Below are 22,746 nucleotides of genomic sequence, written 5' to 3' on the forward strand. Positions count from 1 at the left end.
AATCATATATGACCAAAAGTCAGAACAATTTAAATTGTAACATTATACAATAATAAATGAATGAATAAGTGAATTAATGCATATGTATAAAATCAAAAATAGATGTAAAGCTAAGGAGAAAATAAATGAATGGATAAAATGCTAAAAAATTAAAGATCAAGTAACAAATAGATTAACAAATGACTAAATTAATGGATAAAAGAATGAAAATAAGTAAAATCAGAGGGGAGGAAGGGATGAAGGGAAGATGGAAGAAAGAAAGAAGAGAGGAAGAGAGGAAAGAGGAAAGAAAGAAGGAAGGAAGGGAGGGAGAAGGGTAAAAAAAGATGCATGTTTTTATGCAGATTTCAAGACCTCAGAGTTTAAGTTCTCTCTCTTTTTTTATACTGCTGAAAGATTATAAGTGATGACAATCATTTAAACTCAGTATCCTGGAATTCTTCCCAGACATTCAGTCAGTCAAGAAAGTAGTGACCATTTTTTAAATACTTACTTTGTTCAACTATTGTAAAAGCCCCACCCTAGTTTCAATTCCAGGTAAAAGGAGTCCTGACACTAGTAAGATCATGGATTTAAAGTTCTTGGTTATCTTTCAAGTTTTTAAAAAAAAGAAAACAATATAAAATTGACTTACATACACAAAAAATATATAATTTAGATAAATCCAGATGAATATTTTCATGAAAGTTTTAGGGACAAAAAAGAATAAGAAAAAAGTAAAAGAGAAACTGATGTCATGAGGTAATCATTTTAATTGCAAATGGTAATTTTTGGCAACAGCCAGGTAAGTTTATTGCTTGAAATATACTGTTGGGAACCATTGTAAATTATTATTAACATTACCTGGTGCCTTTGAGCATCAGCAAGTTGTTTGGCTAAATTACCACAGGAGTGGGAGTAGATGAGAGACTGGAAAGGTATTTAGGCACTGCTGCTTTGGTGAATCAAAGGAGCACTTGTAGATCTTGATGGAGTACTTGTCTCCTTTGTAATCCTTGTCTCCTGCCCCTCCAATGCTGGCCTGGGGAAGACTGAGGGAGTCCAGGAACTGGGACTCAACAATATACAAGTCAGCATACATTAATAGAGAACAAATAAAGAAATAAGGATTACATTGGAAATATTTTTCTAAAAACTTATAAAAGTATGGATCTAATTTTATAGGAAAAAATTACCTTCAATGATTTCAGAATAATTATTTACATTATTTCCCTATGAAAGAAAGTCTGTAGAAAGCATTACCTTTCCCTAATAAGTAATTATAGTATTGATGAATGTATCTCAGAAATGTTATCAGAATTTCACCTAATAGTAAAAAAAACAAAATGCAAGATATTCCCTTATGAATTATAAAAATAAATTTATACTAGTAAAAAATATGGTAAAATTAAGAATGGGAATGGGAATTACATTTTAATTTTGATGCTGCTATAAGTATTACAAATAATAATGATAATGATAATAGCTAGAATTTTTATAGTTAAAGTTTCCAAAGACTTCACATAAATTTGTGAATTTGAGTTATTCACAAAACTGTTCTATAAGTCTTGTGGTTTGTCTTTTTTAAAACAAGTATTCACTGAACTCAATAGGTACCCTTTACCTTTCTGCCCATACAGAGTAGCATAAAAGTATGTGTCAGCCAAGACTGTAGCAATCATCAAGGAAACTTTTATCTGGAAAAATTCATAGTAGATGGCAGACCTAAAGATGCAGATGAATACTGAAAAACTAATTTGAAAGAGTTAAATCATTTTAGGTGATATAAGTAGTAATTTACATATTTACAACAACTGATATTATCTATAATATCACTTTCCTTTGTTGTATGAATTATTTTATTTTCCAACTCTTTGGAAATTTTTGTGCATTTCTAATTTCATTCAGAGAGATGATATAGGTCATAATGGAGAATCACTCTTCTAAGTAAGAAGACAGGGGTCCAAGTCCTACCTCTGAAACCTACTGGCTATGTGATCTTTGTCTAGTCATTTGACCTATAAGTGCTCTATGCAGGGATATACAGGTAAACATTTAACAACCAACTCTCAAAATAAAAAAAAAATCACCACAAGACATATTTTTTAATTTTAATCTGCATTATTAACACTTTCCCATAACTTTTTCAAATCTAGATAATCAACAAAACAATGAATCAGATCTTGATTTGGAACTCTTGTCATTTCTGAAGTATAAATGTTCCTGTCAAAAATTAACAACCAACTCTCCTGAGTCACAAAAATCCAAAAAAATTTCCATTTAATTTCTTGTGCTGACCCTTAATATATCAAAACCTTGTTAAGGAAAGTCACAATATGAAGGGGTAGCTGTACTCAAAAAGTTTAGGGAACTCCTTTCATGCTTCTTAACCTTGGCTATTGTCTCTTTCTCATTATATGATTAGTTCAACTTTTCTGGAGAAAGATATTCTGGATAATATCCCTTAGATGAATTTTTTGGAGAAGTGATCACTGGCAACATGTTTGTCCAAAATAAATTACTGTTGTTTTTTAAATTAAATATGTTGAAAATTTGATTTGGATTTAGACATGGAAGAAATAAGTCCTGTACTTATACCTCCTCAAGAAGATGGAGGCTGTCCTGGGTTTTCAAAGACCACGTCAGAACTGATCAAAGACTTATGGTTCCATACTTTGAGAACTGGCATACATGAGGAAAGAGAGAACTTAGATTAGAGAAGTGGCCACAAGGGGACAAATTATTTTGATCCTAGAAACCCTTTGCATTTAAATCTGAGGACTTGTTCTATTCACTATTGAAATGACTGTGGTCAAGTCACTTAGCATTTCTATGTCTTAATCTCCTCTTCTGGAAAATGAGAAAGTTGGAAAAGATGAGGGATATCCTAATTTGGGGTCCAAAAACATTTAAAGAATTATTTATTTATAGTTTTATTTTCCCTGGTTTCTTATAAAAACAATTTTAAACAGTTTTTAAAACTTTGAGTTCCACATTCTCTCCCTTCCTCCCACTCAACCCCAGCATTGAGAAAGCAAATAATTTGTTATATAAGTGTGTAGTCATGCAAATCGTTTACATAATAGTTATGTTGTGAAAGAAAACATAAACTCATGTCCCCCAAAAAAGAAGCATCAAGAAAAGTAAAATTTAAAAAAAGTTTGCTTCAATCTGTATTTAGACATCATCAGTTCATTCTTTGGGGATGGATAGCATTCTTTATCATAAGCTCTTCAGAGTTGTCTTTGGCCACAGTATTACTAAGAAAAGTGAAATCATTCAGTGCTGATCATCCTAATACTTGCTGCTACTTTGTATTGGGAAATTTCACTTTGCATCAGCTCACGTAAGTCCTTCCAGGTTTTTCTGAGAGTATCCTGCTCATCATTTCTTATAGCAAAATTACAATTTGTTAATCACAAATTACAATTTGTTCAGCCATTCTCCCATCTGATGAACATCTCCTCAATTTCCACTTCCTTGCCACCAGAAAAGGAAAGCTATAAATATCTTTGTACCTATGAGTCCTTTCCCTTTTTTGTTGTTTTCATCTCTTTTGTAATACAGACCTAATGGTGGCATTGCTATAGGTCAAAGGGTAGTCATGGTTTTATAGCCCTTTGAGCATAGCTCCAAATTGCTTAACAGAATTGTTGAATCAGTTCACAACTCCACCAAGAATGCTTTAATGTCTCATTTTCCCCTCCTTTCCCTCAAATATGTCATTTTCCTTTACTGTTCTATTTGTCAATCTAATAGATATAAAAGATTAGTGTCTCATGATTTTTGATTTGCATTTCTCCATTCTATAGTGAGTTAGGATATTTTTAAAAAATATGTCTCCAGATACCATTAATGACTCATATGAAACTGTTCATATCTTTTATACTTTTGGCAATTGAGGAATGATTCTTATTTTTATAAATTGACTCATCTCTCTATATTTGAGAAATGAGGCCTTTATTAGAGAAACTCGCTTCAATTATTTTTCACAATTTCACAATTGTATTTCCCTCAATCCTGTTCCCTTACCCCTGGTTATTCTATTATCTCTCTTTTCATCCTGTCACTCCTCAAAAGTTTTGCTTGGGACAAGCCCTTTCCACAATCTGCCCACCTTTTCATCATCCCCTCCTTTTGTCTTATGCTCTTCCCCTCCTATAAGGTAAAATAGATATCTTAGATATCTATACCTATTTATATGTGCATGTTCTTCTTTCTTTGAGCCAATTCTAATGAGAGTAAGAGTTACTCATTCCCCTTAACTCTCTCCCCTCTTCCATTCCACTGTAAAAATGTTTTATTAACTCTTTTAGGTGAGATAATTTATCACATTTTTATGTCCCCATTCCCCTTCTCCCAGCAGACTTCTCTCTCATCTCTTAATTTTATTTTTTCAGATATATCCCTACATATTCAACTCATACTCATACTCTCTGTACACACACACACACACACACACAAACACACACACACACACACACACACACACACACACACACACACACACACACATCCACTGCATCTAACTGCCCTGATAATAAGAAAGTTCAGGTGATTTAACAATATCATCATCCCAGGTAAGAAAATAAGCAGTTCAGCATCATTAAATATCTTATGATTATTTCCCTTTCCTGTTTACCTATTTATGCTTCACTTGAGCCTTATATTTGAAGATCAAATTTTCTTCTCAGCTCTGGTCTTTTCATCAGGAAAGTTTAAATTTCCACTATTTCATCGAAAGGGCATCTCTTCTCCTAAAAGAGCATGCTCAATTTTTCTGGGCAATTGATTATTTGTTTTTATTCAAGCTCTTATGCTTTTCAGAATATCATATTGTAAGCCCTAGGATTCCTTAATGTAGACCCTGCCATAATACTTGAATTGTTTCTTTCTGGATGTTTGAAATATTTTCTCTTTGACTTGGGAGCTCTGGAATTTGGCTATAATATTGGGAGTTTCTATTTTGGGTTGTTTTGGAATGGAAATTTGTTTCATTCCATCTTTTTGTGGATTCTGGCACTCTAAAAATTTTTTTAGAGTCATTTAAAGATTTTTGGAAGAGTTTGAGGGAGATTTCAGGCAACTTCCTGGCATTATTTGGCCATTTTGCCTCTGCTTCCTAAACTTTTTTTTTGCAAGGCAAATGGGGTTAAGTGGCTTGCCCAAGGCCACACAGCTAGGTAATTATTAAGTGTCTGAGAACAGATTTGAACCCAGGTACTCCTGACTCTAGGGCAGGTGCTTTATCCACTGTGCCACCTAGCTGCCCCTCCTAAACATTTTTTTTAAGAAAAACTATTCTTATAAATATATTAAAAAATTATTTTTCAATTCTATGCATTTATTTTAGGAATGTTTTTAAACCTTTTTTATTTTGGAAAAAGGTATCATCACCAGACAGCTAATGGGACCCATAAGATAAACTAGAGGTCTCTAAAATCCTTTCTGACTCTTAATAGGCAATCTAGGATTTGGACATTGTTTCAGTGACTCTGATTTCTTCCTTAAACTCTGGTACTTAACAAATAGTTATAGGGGTTCTGACCCTAAAATTATGAAACTTCAGTGTTCTTTGAAGCTTAGAGAGACAGGTTGTACAAGAATCAAAGGATCTCTAAAATGAGCAATAACAAAATTTGCAACTCACATTTATATAGCACCTTTCATCCCAGGATCAGGACAAGCTTGATGAGCTTTGAAACCCTTTATATCTATTAGGAAACACTTCAATCCTGTACTGAAATGAAGCTACACAACCCCCACAGTGAGAGATAGAAGCTGCTTTAAACCCCCAGTATTCAACAATTCATTAGCATTTCAAATGTTGAAACAGTTTCTTTGACAAGGCATTAGGAATAAATTCTTTAGTTGCTAAGCAAGTGTAATGGGCAATTTCTTAAAAATTTAGCTCTGCAATAGCTGAAGTTCTTAATCTATATTATAATATATTTCAGTATAATTGATTTTCTTTGTAATCTTTTGAATTTTATTTTATGGAGTTAAAAATTATTCTCAGAATAAGTTTATAGGTTCATTGGATTACCAGAGGGGTACATTTCTCTCTCTCACACACACAAACACAAGAAATCTTGCTCTACATTATTATTATTATTATTATTATTATTATTAAAGGTAAAATCTTTTTATGTTTTTAGGTTTTTGCAAGGCAAATGGGTTTAAGTGGCTTGCCCAAGGCCACACAGCCAGGTATTATTAAGTGTCTGAGGCCAGTTTTGAACTCAGGTACTTCTGACTCCAGGGCCCATGCTCTATCCACTGCACCCCAGGTAAAATCATTTTGTAGTAAATACCATTAACAAGAATGCTGTGTATAAAGAAGCTATTTCTATGACTTCTAGCAAAGTGTTTTGTTTTGGTTTTGGTCGAGAGACTGTCTCTACAAAGAGTAACCCTTTGCAACAAATGAATTTTCTCTCCTTGATTAATGTTTCAATATTCTCAACTGAAAGTACCTGAATTGGGTGCTATTTGGATTCCAGATAATGAGGGAAAATCAAAGATAAGCTGTATTAAAATCCTTTCCAGTTTTTGTTTCAGCTATCAAACAGAATGTTGTTGATTCAGTGTTGTTTGACTCTTTGTGACCTCTTTTGTAGTTCTCTTGGTAAAGTACTGAAATAGTTTTTCATTTCCTTTTCCAGTTTATCTTACAGATAAGGAAACTGAGACAAATAAGGTTAAGTTAACTTACCCAGAGACATAAAGTTAATATCTGAGGTCAAATTTGAAGTCTTTTCCTTAACTCTTGGACTGGCACTCTATCCATCGCACCACAGAGCTACTGCTTCAAACAAACAAAAAAAAGAAAACTGCAGAGTATATCGTTTGGGTTCTAATGCTGTTCTATTATTTATTAGCTATGACCCCTAGGGCAACTCATTTTTCCCCTATGCTTGGGCCATTGTTTCCTCTAGTGTACAATGGGGAGAGAAGGTTAAAACAGTACCCTTCAGGTAGAGGAAAACATTTTTAATCCTCTAATTCATTAGTGAGAAGCCTTTTTGTCTCATAAACATATTGACTATGACTGCAATTTTTTTGTTATCAATTATTTTCTTTATTTTTAATTTTTAATTTTATTATTTATATTACTTTTTTATTTATTTTATTATTTACATGCAAAGATGGTTTTCAGCATTCATACTTTTGCAAACTTTTGAGTTCCACATTTTTCTATCATCCTCCCTTCTCTCCTCCCCATGAGAGCAAAAAATTTGATGCACGATGTACATATATGATCATATTTAACATATTGCCATATTAGTCATGTTGCCAAAGAAGAAGTAGAAGCAAGGGGGAGAAAATCATGAGAAAGAAAGAAAAACACATAAAAAAGTTTTCAAAAGCAAACATAGAACGCTTTGCCATGCATTCAGAATCCACAGTTTCTTCTCTGGATATGTTTGGTGTTTTCTTTAACAGATCTCTCATGGTCACTGAACTGCTGGGAGATCTAAGTCCATCATGGTTAATATCTCACAATGTTGCTAATAATGTATAAATTCTTCTGGTTCTGCTCATTTCATTCAGCATTTGAATGCATTTCAGACAACATATGCATTATAGAATCATTCTTCAATTAAACACACATATATGCAAACACCACATACACACGCACACACACACATAATTTATACTATGATTTTACCCTTATATCTTCCAAAAAGTCTAAAGCATATTTGGTTGTTTTATCACAGTCATTTGGGTTGTCCCTTTTCCTCCTAGATTCTTATAATTCGCCTATCAGCTTTTCTTCATTTGGTTCTTCTCTCTACTAAAGGAGGTCTAAATTTTGTCCTGTAATTTTTCAGGAATAAAAATTGTTAACTTGTGCAAATAACTATTATACTCTTATTTATGACTACTATCTATTTCGTCATACAACTCTGGTTAACTTAAACAGAAGCTATGATTTTGGTAATTCCCTTTTATATCTATGTATTCTATGAAACATCTTGAAAAGGCAATGAATTTATTTTACCAGATGTAGAATCAGGGAGACCTGAATTCAAATTCAGTCTCGCACATTAAATGACTCAGTGTCCTTCATCTGTAAAATCAGGATTAAAGTAGCAACTACCTCAAAGATTGTTATAAGGATCGAATTTTAAAGTCTTGAAAACTGTAATATATATATATATATATATATATATATATATATATATATATATATATATATGAACAAATTATTTGATTAGCAAAAATTATTAAAATTAGGGAGTTATCAGACTTGTCTCTACTCTGACTTCTTCATTCCATTCTGGGAAGTATATGTTCTCCACCTCTTCAAGGCCAGAACTGAACTTGATTGAACTCTTTATACTGTAAAAGTTGATCTGATATGTAAAAATGCTAGCTGTTATTACAAATGAAATTGGTCTACAAGGAGCATCAATTATAAATAGTATATTTTCCAGGGTGAGGTAAGCTTCCCAAAAATCCAAATAGGTCAAGCTACCACACAATTCAACTTTTTAAGTAGATGAAGTTCACACCATTGCTTTTCTTGCCTTGTAGAGGTAGAGTACTCACTCTAAAATGTAATGTAGCAGCTAGAGAAGGGACAGGTCTATTACCTTTACCTCCCTAATTTTAACTAATTTTTCTTGCTAATCAAGTGCTAATATTCTTTGTTCCTATTCTTCAAGAAATGCCTGGCAGAGATATGAGGAAGCAAAGCTATCACACTATCTTATTTATAATTTGGAGAAATATACTAAAATAAGGGAAAAGAATATCAGTGAATGAAGCCAAAATATGAGTACAGATCCCTCCCTATTTATTTTGATGACAATGACTAGGTTTTTAAATTTTGTTGTTTATTTTAGTGAGAATAATATTGGGAGTATGAGATCTTCAGGAATTTATCCTCTTCCTACTTTATTCCTTCCAACTATCTACACTCAAAATATCATGATCTTTGCCTCTAGCATATTACTGGTGGAAATTCAACCTAAGTCCCTAAGAAACCATGAGTAGTGGGAATGAAGAAGAGTGCTTCACATTGTTTTCCCTTCTTTTTCACACTTGATTAGAGGAAGATTAAGTGAACTTGCACAGGACGAGAGGATTTATATTTCATGTGCTTCCTAGCAACATTCCCAGAATAACAGAAGATGGCTCTTCATCAAGAGCTGAGACTAGACTTGTCATGATAAAGAAAGGGAAATTCAAAGCTCTACACAATCATTCCAGAAGGAAGGCTACATCACACTTAGGGAAAGTCTAACTGAAAGAATTTCCTGAATCTAATTATAACTTTGCTGATGTGCTGTCTAGTTGAGCCACCATTCCACTTCACTGGGTATGCCCTGGTAAGAGAATGCCACAGAATTTTTGAGGAGGTGGGGTGGAGTACCCAAATGTATCGGTTACTCTGATTCAATCTAATTCCCTTGGGTTAGTTTGAGTTTTATTTGGGAATGCAATGACATATTCCTAGGCATTTAACAGTAAAGAAAAGCCATAGCATAGAAAGGCTATTTAAAAAGGATGTGCAGTACTTAACTCCAGTAGAGTTCCTTTTACACTACAGAGAAAAAACACATATTCAGCCATAGAGTGTATTGATTTGTGAGGGAGGGGGTCCTGGGACATGCCATATTTTGAGGGCTATAATTCTAATGAATAAGGGGTTTTTTTGTTCTTGGGTAAACAAGAAATCATATCAATATGACCAGAAGCTGTCAAAAAAAATTTGAGCCTCAAACTTTTTACCTTTTAGGGGAAAACACTAGACTTATTAATACATGTAAGGAAACCTAATAAAAAGTGATCTTACATGAAGTATACAGTATTATCATTTGAGGAAGAGAGAAGGAAGGAGAGAGGAAAGATAAAGGAAGAAGAAAAGAGGAAAGAGAAAGAAAGTGGAAGGAAGGACAGAGGAGAGAAAAAGGGGAAAATGAGGAAAAATTAATCCAAAAATATGGATGAAAATCATATAGGATGAGAAAATATATGTAATGTGACTGATGATTCAGAGTACTTTTGCAGATGACATCATGAACAAAGGGAAAGAAGCATAGTTAATGCCAATATGTTTTTTTTCCATGACAATAGTTAACAAATTAAGCTAATTCTTAGAATCTTGCTAGTTCAAGACACTAAAACCAAGTCATCATCACCATAGAAAAGGATAGTTGTCTTTTTAATTGAATTAGCTAGAAGGCATTCCATCTAATTACTGCATCAAGTTATTTTAAATATAAATAAAAATAAAGAACTAGGACATTGTTGTCTTTTATAGTCCTTGGAATTGGAATTATATGTATCACTTTTCTTATGCCACCCACCCTAATTATGACAGATATGTTAAAGACCTTGAAAAATGTATTAGCTTAGGATTTATACTGAGATGACATTCTTCTTCTTCTTCTTCTTCTTCTTCTTCTTCTTTTTCTTTAGTTTATTCTCACCCATTGCAGTCACTAGGACTGAGAAAAATTAAATTTATTTGAGTACTTTATCAAACCTACATAGCATACTAAAAGCTGATAGAGAACAGGATTGATGTTCATGTATTGTTGAAATACAGTTTAGCCTTGGGTGCATATGATCTCATATATTGTTAGCTACATCCCACTGTCCTCATCTCCAGGACTGCTAACAGGCATTCTTCCTTTAACCTCCCCCCCTCCCACAAATGTCACTAAAACATCAATCTCTGATATCCTGCCTATGTTGTTGTTTATACTTGTAACATTTTTGACATGTATTACTATAATTATGCACATGCCCAGTAATTGAAAGGCTTCTCAATTGTACTGTTAATAGTCTTAATGTATTTGTATATTGATGTCTTATTTCATGCTTTGATTTTAATTTGATGTGAAATTTGCTGATTCTCTAATTCAGTTATCCTATAAGCATTATTAAGTGCCTATTGTATGCAGTAAATGTAAGTGGTAGTGGAAAAACAAACTAAAAATAAAAGTAAGTCCCTGATTTGAGGGAAGTTATATTATGCCTGAGAAATATAAATAGTAGTCAGTTGGTCAATAAATATTTAAGGCTTACTATTTGCCAGACATTGCTAACATTTTTGATACAAATATAAGTAAAAACAAAGACAATTGTTCCCATAAATTTGTTTACAATCTTTCATTGGGGAAAAAGCAATACATAAAGATCCATTTCTGAAATGGTGTAGAATAACTGAAAGTGAGCTAGTCTAATAAGAGAATCAGAAGAGCCAAGTCTATAGTCCTTGGTCATCAGAGAGAAGATGTAGCCATTCCATACTATAAACACCATTCTGAGCCATTTCAGTTGGTACAAGACATTTTTCAGTTCTGAATAATTGATCAAATGTTTTAAAATGAATAGTGAAATTGAATTGCTCCCCTGATCCCCCATCTTAGGAATGCCCAGTGACTGTGTAAATACAAAACTGAGTGAAGTAATTAACTAGTCTACTTATCAATATAGATTTGTGCTTCTATAATTCTTATTGCAGAAGCCAAAGCACAGGCAACAAAGTCACAGAATTTGCATTTGTTATTGATTCTGATGGCTGTGCACAAAGTCTCCCTTTGGGATCTATTATAGGCCAGTTGTTATCTGAAAGGATAAGTTGCTTGTGGAAAAAAAAATGATGTGACCTTAATAACTCTATGTGTTACTTCATCTCAGTTACACTTGAGATGTTGTCTGGATAACTTCACCAGGATATTTTGGCTCCCTCACAATTTCTTTTGAACCAAGACATAGAAAGGTTTGTCTTTTGATTAGATAGGAAGTGGACTGTCTAAGGTGGTTTCAGCAGGCCTAAAAACTATTGATATATAGTTATAGAAAAAAATTCTCCCAGAAGATAGTCTGTTAAATATTTTTAGTCATGAGATAATTACATATATAATTTGAAATAAACCAACTCCATTATATCTTCCTTATTCTATTGCTTATGAAGCTATGTTTGATCAAACTCAGGAACAACACTATATTAGGCTAATGTAAGTTAAAGGAGAAAATGACTTCACTTTTGACTCAGTCTAAAATAGCCATGTCAGAGACAAGATGATAGAGTAAGCAATAAATCACCAAAATTCTCTCATATTTACTTCCGAAGAACCATAAAACCATGCCCTAAAACAAAACCTGGAATACTGGAATTAGCAAAAAAAAAAAAAACAGCAAACAACAACAAAAAAAACCCCCAAGGTGAAGCAGTCTTTTAGCCGGCGTAATTAGGATGATTGGCAAGAAATGTCTGCTTCACTCAGGTAAAAGGGGAGCAAAATCCAGGACAAAAAAGTTCACAGCAAGCCAGCAGCAAGCTCCACCTCATCCAACCTGCCAGAGAATTTAAACCATAGTGTAGAACCAGGGTCCACATATCCAGGAAAATGGGCAAACTCCAGCTCTGAGAATCTCAAAATTAGCATAGCCCAGAGCAAACAGGAAACCTCAAGCAATCAGATATCCAATGTTTCACTGCAGCCCCAGGCAAATAGGTAGACATCAATGCTATGAGTGCCTAAGCAAACAGGCAACTTCCAGTGACCAACATATGTTCAGCTTAGCCCCAAGGGAATGCAAAGCACCCCCATTTGCCTCATGCTAGACATTGGCCCTAAGACACTAATTCAGCATCAGAACCAAACACCTCATACCACTCAATGCAACACTAGACATGAGAATCCCTCATGAGACTTAGAACAATAGCTGTACAACACCAAGTAAATGGCCAGGGTCTCAGTTTCTGGAACATGATCCTGAGACAGTTCCCTGGGAGCAGAATTCAGATAAATGAAAGGAAAAAGTTTAAAAAAAAGGGCAAAAAATCCCCCCAAAAATGAATCTGCAGTAAGTCATTATGATGATAGGGAAGAAAAAGACAACAATATCAAAATATATATAGACAAAGTCCCAAACGAAAATGAGAAATGGTCTCTAGCCCAGAAAGAATTCATAGAAGAACTCAAAACAGTGTTTAAAAATCATGTAAGGAAGGTAGACAAGGAACCTGGGGGAAAAAATACAGAAATAAAGCAAGAGAATAATGAAAAAAGAGTCAGCAGTCTGGAAAAAGAAAACAATTGTTTAAAAAGTAGAATTCATCAAATGAAAAAGTAAATACAGAAGCTAACTGAAGAAAACAACTCCTTAAAAGTTAGAATTGGGGGGTGGCTAGGTGGCATAGTAGATAAAGCACCGGCCCTGGAGTCAGGAGTACCTCGGTTCAAATCCAGTCTCAGATACTTAATAATTACCTAGCTGTCTGACCTTGGGCAAGCCACTTAAACCCATTTGCCTTGCAAAACCCTAAAAAAAAGTTAGAATTGGGTAAGTGAAAGTTAAGAACTCTATGAGATATCAAGAATCAATCAAACAAATTCAAAAAAATGACAAGAATAGAAGAAAATGTAATATACCCTATTGGAAAAACAACTGACCTGGAAAATAGATGGAAGAAAAACAATTTTAGAATCACTGTACTACCTGAAAGCCATAATCAAAAGGAAGACTCAGACAGCATATTTCAAGATATTATCAATAAAAATTTCCTTGATAACCTGGAACCATACTCAAAATAGACATTCAAAAAATCCAGGAAATAGATCCCAAAGGACTTTTCTTACAAGGTATATTATAGGTAAATTTCAGAACAATCAAGTCAAGGGAAAAAATACTACAAGTGACCAGAAAGAAACAATTACAATATCAGGGAGCCATAATCAAGATTGCACAGGACTTAGCACCTGCATCATTAAGTAATCAGAAATCATATGACATAATATTCTAGAAAGCAAAATAGGACTATAACCAAGAATCACTTACCAATTAAAATTAAGTGTAATATTTCAAGGAAACATATGTTAATTCAATAAAATAGGAGGACTTCAATTTTCATAAGGAGAAGGCCACAATTGAACAAAAACATTGATTTGCAATATCAAGATTCCCAAGAAGCCTAAAAAGGAAAATAGTGGGAAAGAAAACAAAAGGGATTCAATGGAGTTGAACTGTTTACATCCCTACAGGGAAGATGATAACTTGTAATTCAGAAAAAATAATATCACTAATAGCACAGCTAGAAGCAATATATATAAAGTGAATTTGAGAGAGTGGTTTAAAAATAATGAATGAAGGAAAAAAATACATTGAAAGCAGAAGGAAAGAGAATGCAGTAAATTATTGTAGATGAAGAGGTACAAAACACCAATTACAGTGGAGGGAAAAATGGGAGGATAAGTGAGAAACATAACTTGCACCTTACTCTCATCATTATTGGCTCCAAGGGGGAAGAATATGCACAAACACTTGAATATAGAAATCTGTATTTATATACAGGAAAGTAGGAGGGGAGGAGATTATGTACAGGGAATGGGAAACTGAAAGAAGGGAGGGCAGACCCAAGGCAGAAGCAAAGTGCAGTTAAGGATGGAAATGGTGAGAGAAAAGGAGAGAGAGAACAAACAGAAGGAAAAATAGGAAGGAGGGAAATGCACAGTTAGCAATTAAAGTTGTAATAGTGAATGGGATAAACTTTCCCATAAAATGGAAGTGGATAGAAGAGTGAATCAAAAACCAAAATCCTACAATCTATTGTTTACAAGAAACACACTTGAAGTAGAAAGCTACACACAGAATAAATTAAGGAGCAGAATCTACTATACTTCTGTGGAAGCAAAACAAAGCAGGAGTAGTAATCCTGATCTCAGACAAAACAAAATCAAAAATGGATCTAATTAAAAGGAATAAGGAAAGAAACTACATATTTCTAAAAGGTACCAGAGACAATGAAGTAATATAAATACAAAATGTACACACATTAAGTGGTATAACATCCAAATTCTTAAAAGAAGTGAAACGGGGCAGCTAGGTGGGCAATGGATAGAGCACTGGCCCTGGAGTTAGGAGGACCTAAGTTCAAATGTGGCCTCAGACACTTAATAATTACCTAGCTGTGTGACCTTCAGCAAGTCACTTAACCCCATTGCCTTGCAAAAAAAGATAACTATTAAAAAAACAAACAAAAGAGAAGTAAAGTAACAGGAAAAAATAGATAGCAAAACTATAGTAGTAGGGGACTTCATTGTCCCCTCTCAGACCTTGATAAACTGAAACAGAACATATGCAAGAAAGAAACTAAGAAGATGAATAGAATGTTAAAAAAAGATAACAATGATGAATCTTTGTATAAATCTGGATGGTAAAAGAAATAAATTTGCCTTTTTTTCCTCAACAGCACATTTCACCATCACAAAAATTGTTCATATTTAGGGCATAAAAATCTCAAAATTAAATGTAGAAAGGTATAAATATTAAATGGATTATTTTGGTTCAAATGCAATAAAATTATATTTAACAAAGGGTAATGAAAAGACAGACTAAAATAAACTGGAAATTAAATATACTAATTAAAAGGAATTCAGTGAGTCAAAGAACAAATCAAAGAAACAATCAATAATCTCCTCAAAGAGAATGACAACAAGGAGACAGCATCCCAAAATTTATGAGACAGTCAAAACAACACTTAGGAGAAAATCTATTTGTCTAAAATATTACATCAACAAAATAGTGAATGAGCTGATCAATGAATATCTCATGCAACTAAAATACAAAACCAGAACAAGACCAAATTGAAAATTCCCAGTTGAGCATCAAATTAAAAATTCTGAAAATTAAAGGTGAAATTAATAAGATCGGAATCAAAGAAAATTATTGAGTTAATAAATCTAGGAGCTGTTTCTCTTAAAAATAAAATAGATAAGGCTTAATTTGGTTAAAATTAATTTGGTTAATTTGAATAAAAAACAATTTGATTAAAAAACAAGAAATAAAGCCAAATATTCATTATCAAAAATGAAAAGTATGGAATTACCAACAGTAAAGAAGAAATTGGAGCAATCAGAAGATATTCTACCCAATTTTATGCCAATAAATCTGATAATCTGAAGGACATAGATGAATATTTCCAAAAATATAAATATCCAAAATAAGCAAAACAGATTATTGATAGCCTAAATAACCCAATCTTAGAAAAAGAAGCTGAACAAGCCATTAATGAATTCCCTAAGGAAAACAATTCCCTGGGTCAGATGGGTTCACAAGTGAATTCTACCAAATATTTAAAGAGCAATTAATTGCAATACTACATGAAGTATTTGGTAAAACAGACAAAAAGAAATCAGTCAAACATCTTTTATTACGCAAATATGATGCTGATACCTAATCTAGGAAGAGTCAAAACAGAAAAAGAAAATTATAAACAATTTCCCTAATGAATATCAATGCAAATATTTTGAATAAAATACTAACAAGTCTGGGGTGGCTATATAGTGGATAGAGCACCAGCCTTGGAGTCAGGAGTATCTGAGTTCAAAACTGGCCTCAGACACTTAATAATTTACCTAGCTGTGTGGCCTTTGGCAAGCCACTTAACCCCATTGTCTTGCAAAAACTGAAATAAAAATAATGCTAACTAGGCAATTACAGCAATATAACACAATAATTATATTCTATGTCTAGATGCAATTTATAGCAGGAATGCTGGGTTGGTTCAATATTAGTAAAACTATCAACATAATTGACCATATCAATAAGAAAACCAACAGACATCATATGATTATCTCAATAGATGCAGAAAAAGTTTTTCACAAAATACAGTACTACCCATTCCAAACCCTAGAAAGCATAGGAATAAAAGAAACTAAAACCATAAGCTAGCATGTTTTTAATAGTGACAAGCTAGAAGTCTTTAGATAAAAAATTGTTTGCTTTAGCAAAAAGAGGAGAAAAATAAATTGAAGGAATTAGAATAGGCAATGAGTAATCACTATCACTCTTTGCAGATGACATGATAATATACTTAAAAACATCCTTGTGAATCGACTAAAAATGCTACTTGAAATAATTAACAACTTTAGCAAAGTTACAGGATAAAAAAAAAAACTCATAAATCACAAGAATTTTATATGTTAACAACAAAACAATAGCAAGAAATAGAAAGAGTAATTCTTTTTAATATAACCATGAACAATATAAACTACTAGGCAGTCCATCTGCCAAGACAAACCCAGGAACTATATGAATACAATTACAAAACACTTTTCACACAAGGTCAACTTTAAATAATTGGAAAAGTAGCATAGGCAGGCCGAGTCAACATAATGAAAATTAAATTTCTACCTCAGTTAATTTACTTATTCATTGGTATACCATCAAACTACCAACATTTTATTTTATAGAGCTATGTTAAATAGTAACAAAGCTCCTCTAGATGAACAAAAGATCAAGAATATCAAGAAGTTAATGAAAAAAATGAAAAAGGTGGTCTAGTATTATTAGAATTCAAACTATATTATAAAACAGCAATCAAAATTATCTGTTCCTGTCTAAGAAATAAAGAAATGTCGATGGAATGGATTAGGTACCCAAAACACAATAGTAAATGACCATAGTATCCTAGTGCTTGATAACCCAAAGTCAGTACTTTTAGTGATAAGAACTCATTTGACAAAAACTATTGTAAAAATTGGCAAAAAAAAAAAAATAGGGCACAAAGTATAGATAGATCAGCATCTCATAACAGGTATCAAGAGAAGATCAAAATTGCTTCATGATTTCGACAGATTGCCTTGACATATAATTGGGGAAAAATAAAATATTGAAATAATGTAGAATTGACCAAATGGAGGGAAAAAACAAAATATTTATGTGGCTGATGAAACTCCTAAGGCAACATCCCCAATTTAGGTAATGATGAGCAGTATGATTTGAGAGAAACCTGGAAAGACTTATATGAACTTATGCAAAGTGAAGTGAACAGAACCAGGACATTGTTGTACACAGTTACATGATTATTGGACAATGAAGAACTATGAATGACCTACCTATTCTCCAAGATAATCCCCAAAGATTCATGATGAAACATGCTATCTCCAGAGAAAGAATTGATTTCGGAATACAGACTGAATTTAGACTGCACATGCTGTTTTTTTACTCTCTTTCTTTCATTTTATGTTATGTTCAAGTCTTCTTGTACAAAATGACTGATATAGAAATATTTTGCATGACTGCAGATGTATAACCTATATTGGATGACTTACCATCTCTGGGAGGGGAAGGAGGGATGAAGGGATAAAATTTGTCACTCAAAAGTTTAAAAAATAAATGTTAAAAATGTTTAATCATAAAATTGGTCTAAAAATAAAATGTTAATAAAAAGAAAAAATGATTTAGCTACTCTGATCAATACAATGATTAACAATAATTCCAAAGGATTCATTTTGATGAATATCTGTCTCCAGAGAAAATACTGATGAACTATGAGTGAAGATTAAAGCATATTTTCTCTTGATTTCTTTATCATTCTTCCTTTTTCTTCGCACAATGACTAATTAGGAAATATGATTTGCATAAACTCAAATGTATAATGGGTATTCAATTCTTGCCTTCTCAATGTTGTGGGAAAGGAGAGAATTCAGAAATATAAATAAAAATTTACTTAAAAAGAAAAAAAGGCTGTTAATAACAGCAACTTCCTTTAGAGAAGTGAGATTTTAAAGTAACTATATTACCTCTGAAATTTTCTTTAAATGACGTTTTGGCAGATCTCTTAGCCAAGAATGCTAATTCTAGCATGCAGTTCACTTCAAATCATGGCAATCAGTGGAAGACCCTGAAGACAACTGAATTGCTTCCCAAGATTTGAGAGAAGCACAAGCATATGTGTGTAGGTATTACAATCATGAAAAACTAACAGATCAAATTGCCATGATGTTGGATCAAGTCTCAAAAAAAATTATATTAATTAGTAGCTTAGAAACTAAACCTTTAATCTTAAATAGATTATGGTAAGGATAGTCCTATTTGTCTTTCAACACACCTTTAACAGAAGTCTAGTTAGAAGTCTGACATTTGGATCACAGAAGAACCATATCTCTGCAATATCCTTAGACTTCAAGAATTAATAAATAAAATTAAACATAATTTATTGAAATGTTCGGGATTTTTGCATAGCAAATATCAACCAATTAATTGATAAATGAAATTTTGTCCTACCCTCAATTCCAGAAAATGTTCTACAAATTTGCCTTAGAAATCCATCCATACATTTACCAACACCTAATTATGAAGCATGTTTGCTATAATTTGCTTTGGTCAGGCTCAAATTAGATACTGGCTGTTTAGATAAAATCAGGATAAGGAAGTACTCCTGTGACAACATCAAAGTGGACATTTGTAGCCCCAAATTGCAAAGATTCTCATATGACAATTACCTGAAAAGTTCTTGTGATTATATGGCATCCAACAATTTCAGGAAGGGAAGATACAGTTCTTCTGACTTTGTAAGAACCTCACCATTCACATGGATTGCTATTGGTACCCAAGATAAGCTTATGTAAGGAACATGAAAGAACAAAAGGTACATTTGTAGGCACATCTGCTATTGGAGCTGACTTTTCATCAAGTCATTGAATAAACATGATTCCTTCTATGTACCAGACACTATGCCAATAAAAAAAGAAATAAAATATAGTCTCTGCCCTAAAGATGTTCACAGTCTAATGGGAAGTAAGGCAGGGGGACAACAAGCAAGCTATGTACAGCCAAGTGATAAGATTAATAGGAGATAATTAAGATAGGGATGGCCCTAAAAGAGAAAAAGTCTTTCTTTCTAAAGTAAAAAATTCCTGTAAGATGAGTAGGATTTTAGTTGGAATTATAAGGAACCAGGGAAGCCAGTAGGCAGAGATGAGGAGGGAAAATATTGCAGGCCTAGGGTCAAGTGAGAGAAAATTTTTGGAGACAATAGATGGAGATGGAGCTAGTTCATGGATTAGCAAAGAGATCAGTGTCATTGAATTGAAGATTAGAAATCTAAGAAAAATAAGGTATAAGAAGATTGGAATGATAACAAAAAGAGACAGTTAAAAGGACTTTGTATGTTAAATAGATGGTTATCATTTGATCCTAAAGGAAACTTGGAATCTTGGGAGTGCCATTATCAACCCTATCCTTTAAGAAAACACTGGTCACTGAATGGATAATATTTTGAATTGGAAAAATAATAGAAGCAAGCAAATTCACTAGCAATTTACTGTAATAGTTTAGGTGGGAGGTGATGAGGGCCTTCACCACAGTGGTGTCAGTGTTTGAGAAGGAAAAATACGTGAGAGATGTTGCAAAGGCGAAAATGACAGGTTTGGGAAAAAGATTGGATATAGAAGTAAGAGAGAGTGAGGAGTGGCAGGATCCCAAAGAAAAAGGAGAATAGTGTTGCCCTTGACTAATAATAATTAAAAGGTAAGGAAACTTCAAGGATAAAAATATTGATTTTAGTTTTGGACATGTTGACTTTAATATGTCTGCTCTCTATCTATTCAGTTTGAAATACCTGCAAGCCATTTGGAGATGCAAGGTTGGAGGTTTGCAGAAAGTTAGGAACAAGATAAGTAGAGTATGACTTTCTACAGGAAGAAACTGGATGTTGGTATTCCTAGCATTTAATGAAGTGCTTGGTGCATAATAGGAATTTAATAAAGCCTGTTGATAAAAGATAACTGTCATTTTTAGAGAAATAGAAATAGCATGATTTATTCTATAGTCAAATTCTCCTGAAATTATATTCACTCACCAAGGTACATTTAGGTTTCTCAAAACTACTCTGTGGTTAAAATTTCTGTGCCAAATGTATCAGATTATGTGAACTGCTAGAAAAACTTTTCGGCATGTTTGAGGGTTTTTCTATTCTAGTTCTGTGCTAGGATTTTGCCCCAGAAAGCAATTACCCCTGTATGACTTCATTGCTCAGACCACACATTTGTTTTTCTGTCAACAACTCATTGAGATCATCTTCAAGCTCAAATATTGGAAATCTCATTTCTCTGTGTATGCGTTTTTAAAAGCAATGAAGAATTAGTCTATTTCTTTTTTGTTCTTTCCATATTAGAAACCTAAATTTTTTAGTAGCTCCCCTGGCTTGGAAAATATAAAAATCTATGGGAAAACAAAAGACCAACCAGTGTTTTCTAGCATCATTAGGGTTAGGTTATTTAACCCATGACTTTAAAATTATTTTTCATTCCCAAATCTTTATTATAATATTTATGGGTAGAAATGTGCTAAACAGAGAACTAGATTTAGAATAAAATGAGCTGTTTTTTAAAACTGTTATCTGCTATCTGATCACAAACTCTGGGCTTGGGTGGATCAGAGAGAAGAACTGTGAAAATAAACTCATGGAGAGACTTCAGTCAGTATATAGTAACATTGAACATGAACTGGAAACTTCTTTATATCCATATATAATCAAGAATTGACAAGAACTTGATAGCTTGAACTTTTGGTGAACTGTGAGACCATGACTAAAAGCTCAGCTCCTTCTTTTCAAAAGGGGGAGAGAGGAAGAGATAGAGAAAGAGAGGGGGAAGCAGAGAGATGGTGTGGGGAAACATTCTCTAACAAAAAAACATTAGAAACTACAAGACAGAAGATGTTGATGAGGGGTCCAAGCAGGGGTGTGTAGAGCCAGCTTGAACCATAAGCTGATAATTAATTTTTCAAAGTGAGCATTTACACTTTAGAAATCATCAAATGCTAAAAAGTTTAATTTATTACTTTGTTGATTACTAGATTTAAGAACCTAAAGAAAGTGATGGATAGCATGCTACTAATGCAGATTAAACTTCAAAGAGTATCAAGCATCTAGATATTGTTTATTCGAGGAGAGGCAATTTTTAAACATTTACCATCACACCCATGGAGTTCATGCTGCTAGTGTAAACCTATGTGCCTGAGCCGTTGTTCCCATTCATTGTACATTATGTGCATCAGGAGTGAAGTCAGAGATACAAAAGGATCTTGCACCATGCAACACCTTTACAATAGACTGAGAAGGGTGAGAAACTGAGGCCAGAAGAACCTGGGAAGAGCAATTGCCAATGGATGAGAGCAGCTTCAATGATGAGATCAGTTTCCAATTCTACAAGTTTTATTTGGGAAGAGTATTTAGGATGATTCCAAGTTGTTGAAATTGCCAGATGGATTAATTCCCAGTAGCAAATTTATAGATCACAATGTTTATTTCTGTTTCATTTTGACTATTTCGTATTTCTGTCCACCTAATATTATTTAAAAGTAGCAGCCAATAGCACACATCTTGGAACAACAGGTACTATCCACTTGATGATGGGAGCCAGCCAAGATGGAAAAACTATTCTTCTCAGATAAATTCCTTTTTCCCCCACAAGGTGCCAAAACATTATCAATGCTAATATTTCTTTGGTCTATTCTAGTTTTATGGGATGCATTTCTTAGGATAAGGTTTAGAACTTTTTAAAGTTATTTTATTCCCTTTTCAATTCTTTCCTGAAAAGCTTTAACTCCACCTTTTTTGTTTGTTTTTAGACATTCATTTTAACCTTGTGGAAAAATGATTCCCCTACCACCCATTATTGAAACTCTGCTTTCAATTGTTATTGAATTACTCTCTTTGTTAAAGATCTCTAGAGCCAAATAAAATACTGAGTAATATCTTCTTTGATTTACTCATCTGTCCAACTTTAATTCCTAAACTAGAGCTTTTTGGTAATGCCAGGCTCTGCCTCCAGCTTCACTTTTTGAATTGGGTGGTTGGTTCTGTAATGTTCCACTATGGGTCATCTTGGTTATGGAACTGACTTCCAAGTGCAGGGACTACTGGAACTTCAGGACTCACTTCAGCATCTCAGGAAAGAGTGACAGGGACCTCAGAGCTTCTGAGTAATTGGACTATACTAGGATAAATGCTAC

This window comes from Macrotis lagotis, chromosome 7 (assembly GCF_037893015.1).
Source record: "Macrotis lagotis isolate mMagLag1 chromosome 7, bilby.v1.9.chrom.fasta, whole genome shotgun sequence".
Classification (NCBI taxonomy): Eukaryota; Metazoa; Chordata; class Mammalia; order Peramelemorphia; family Peramelidae; genus Macrotis; species Macrotis lagotis.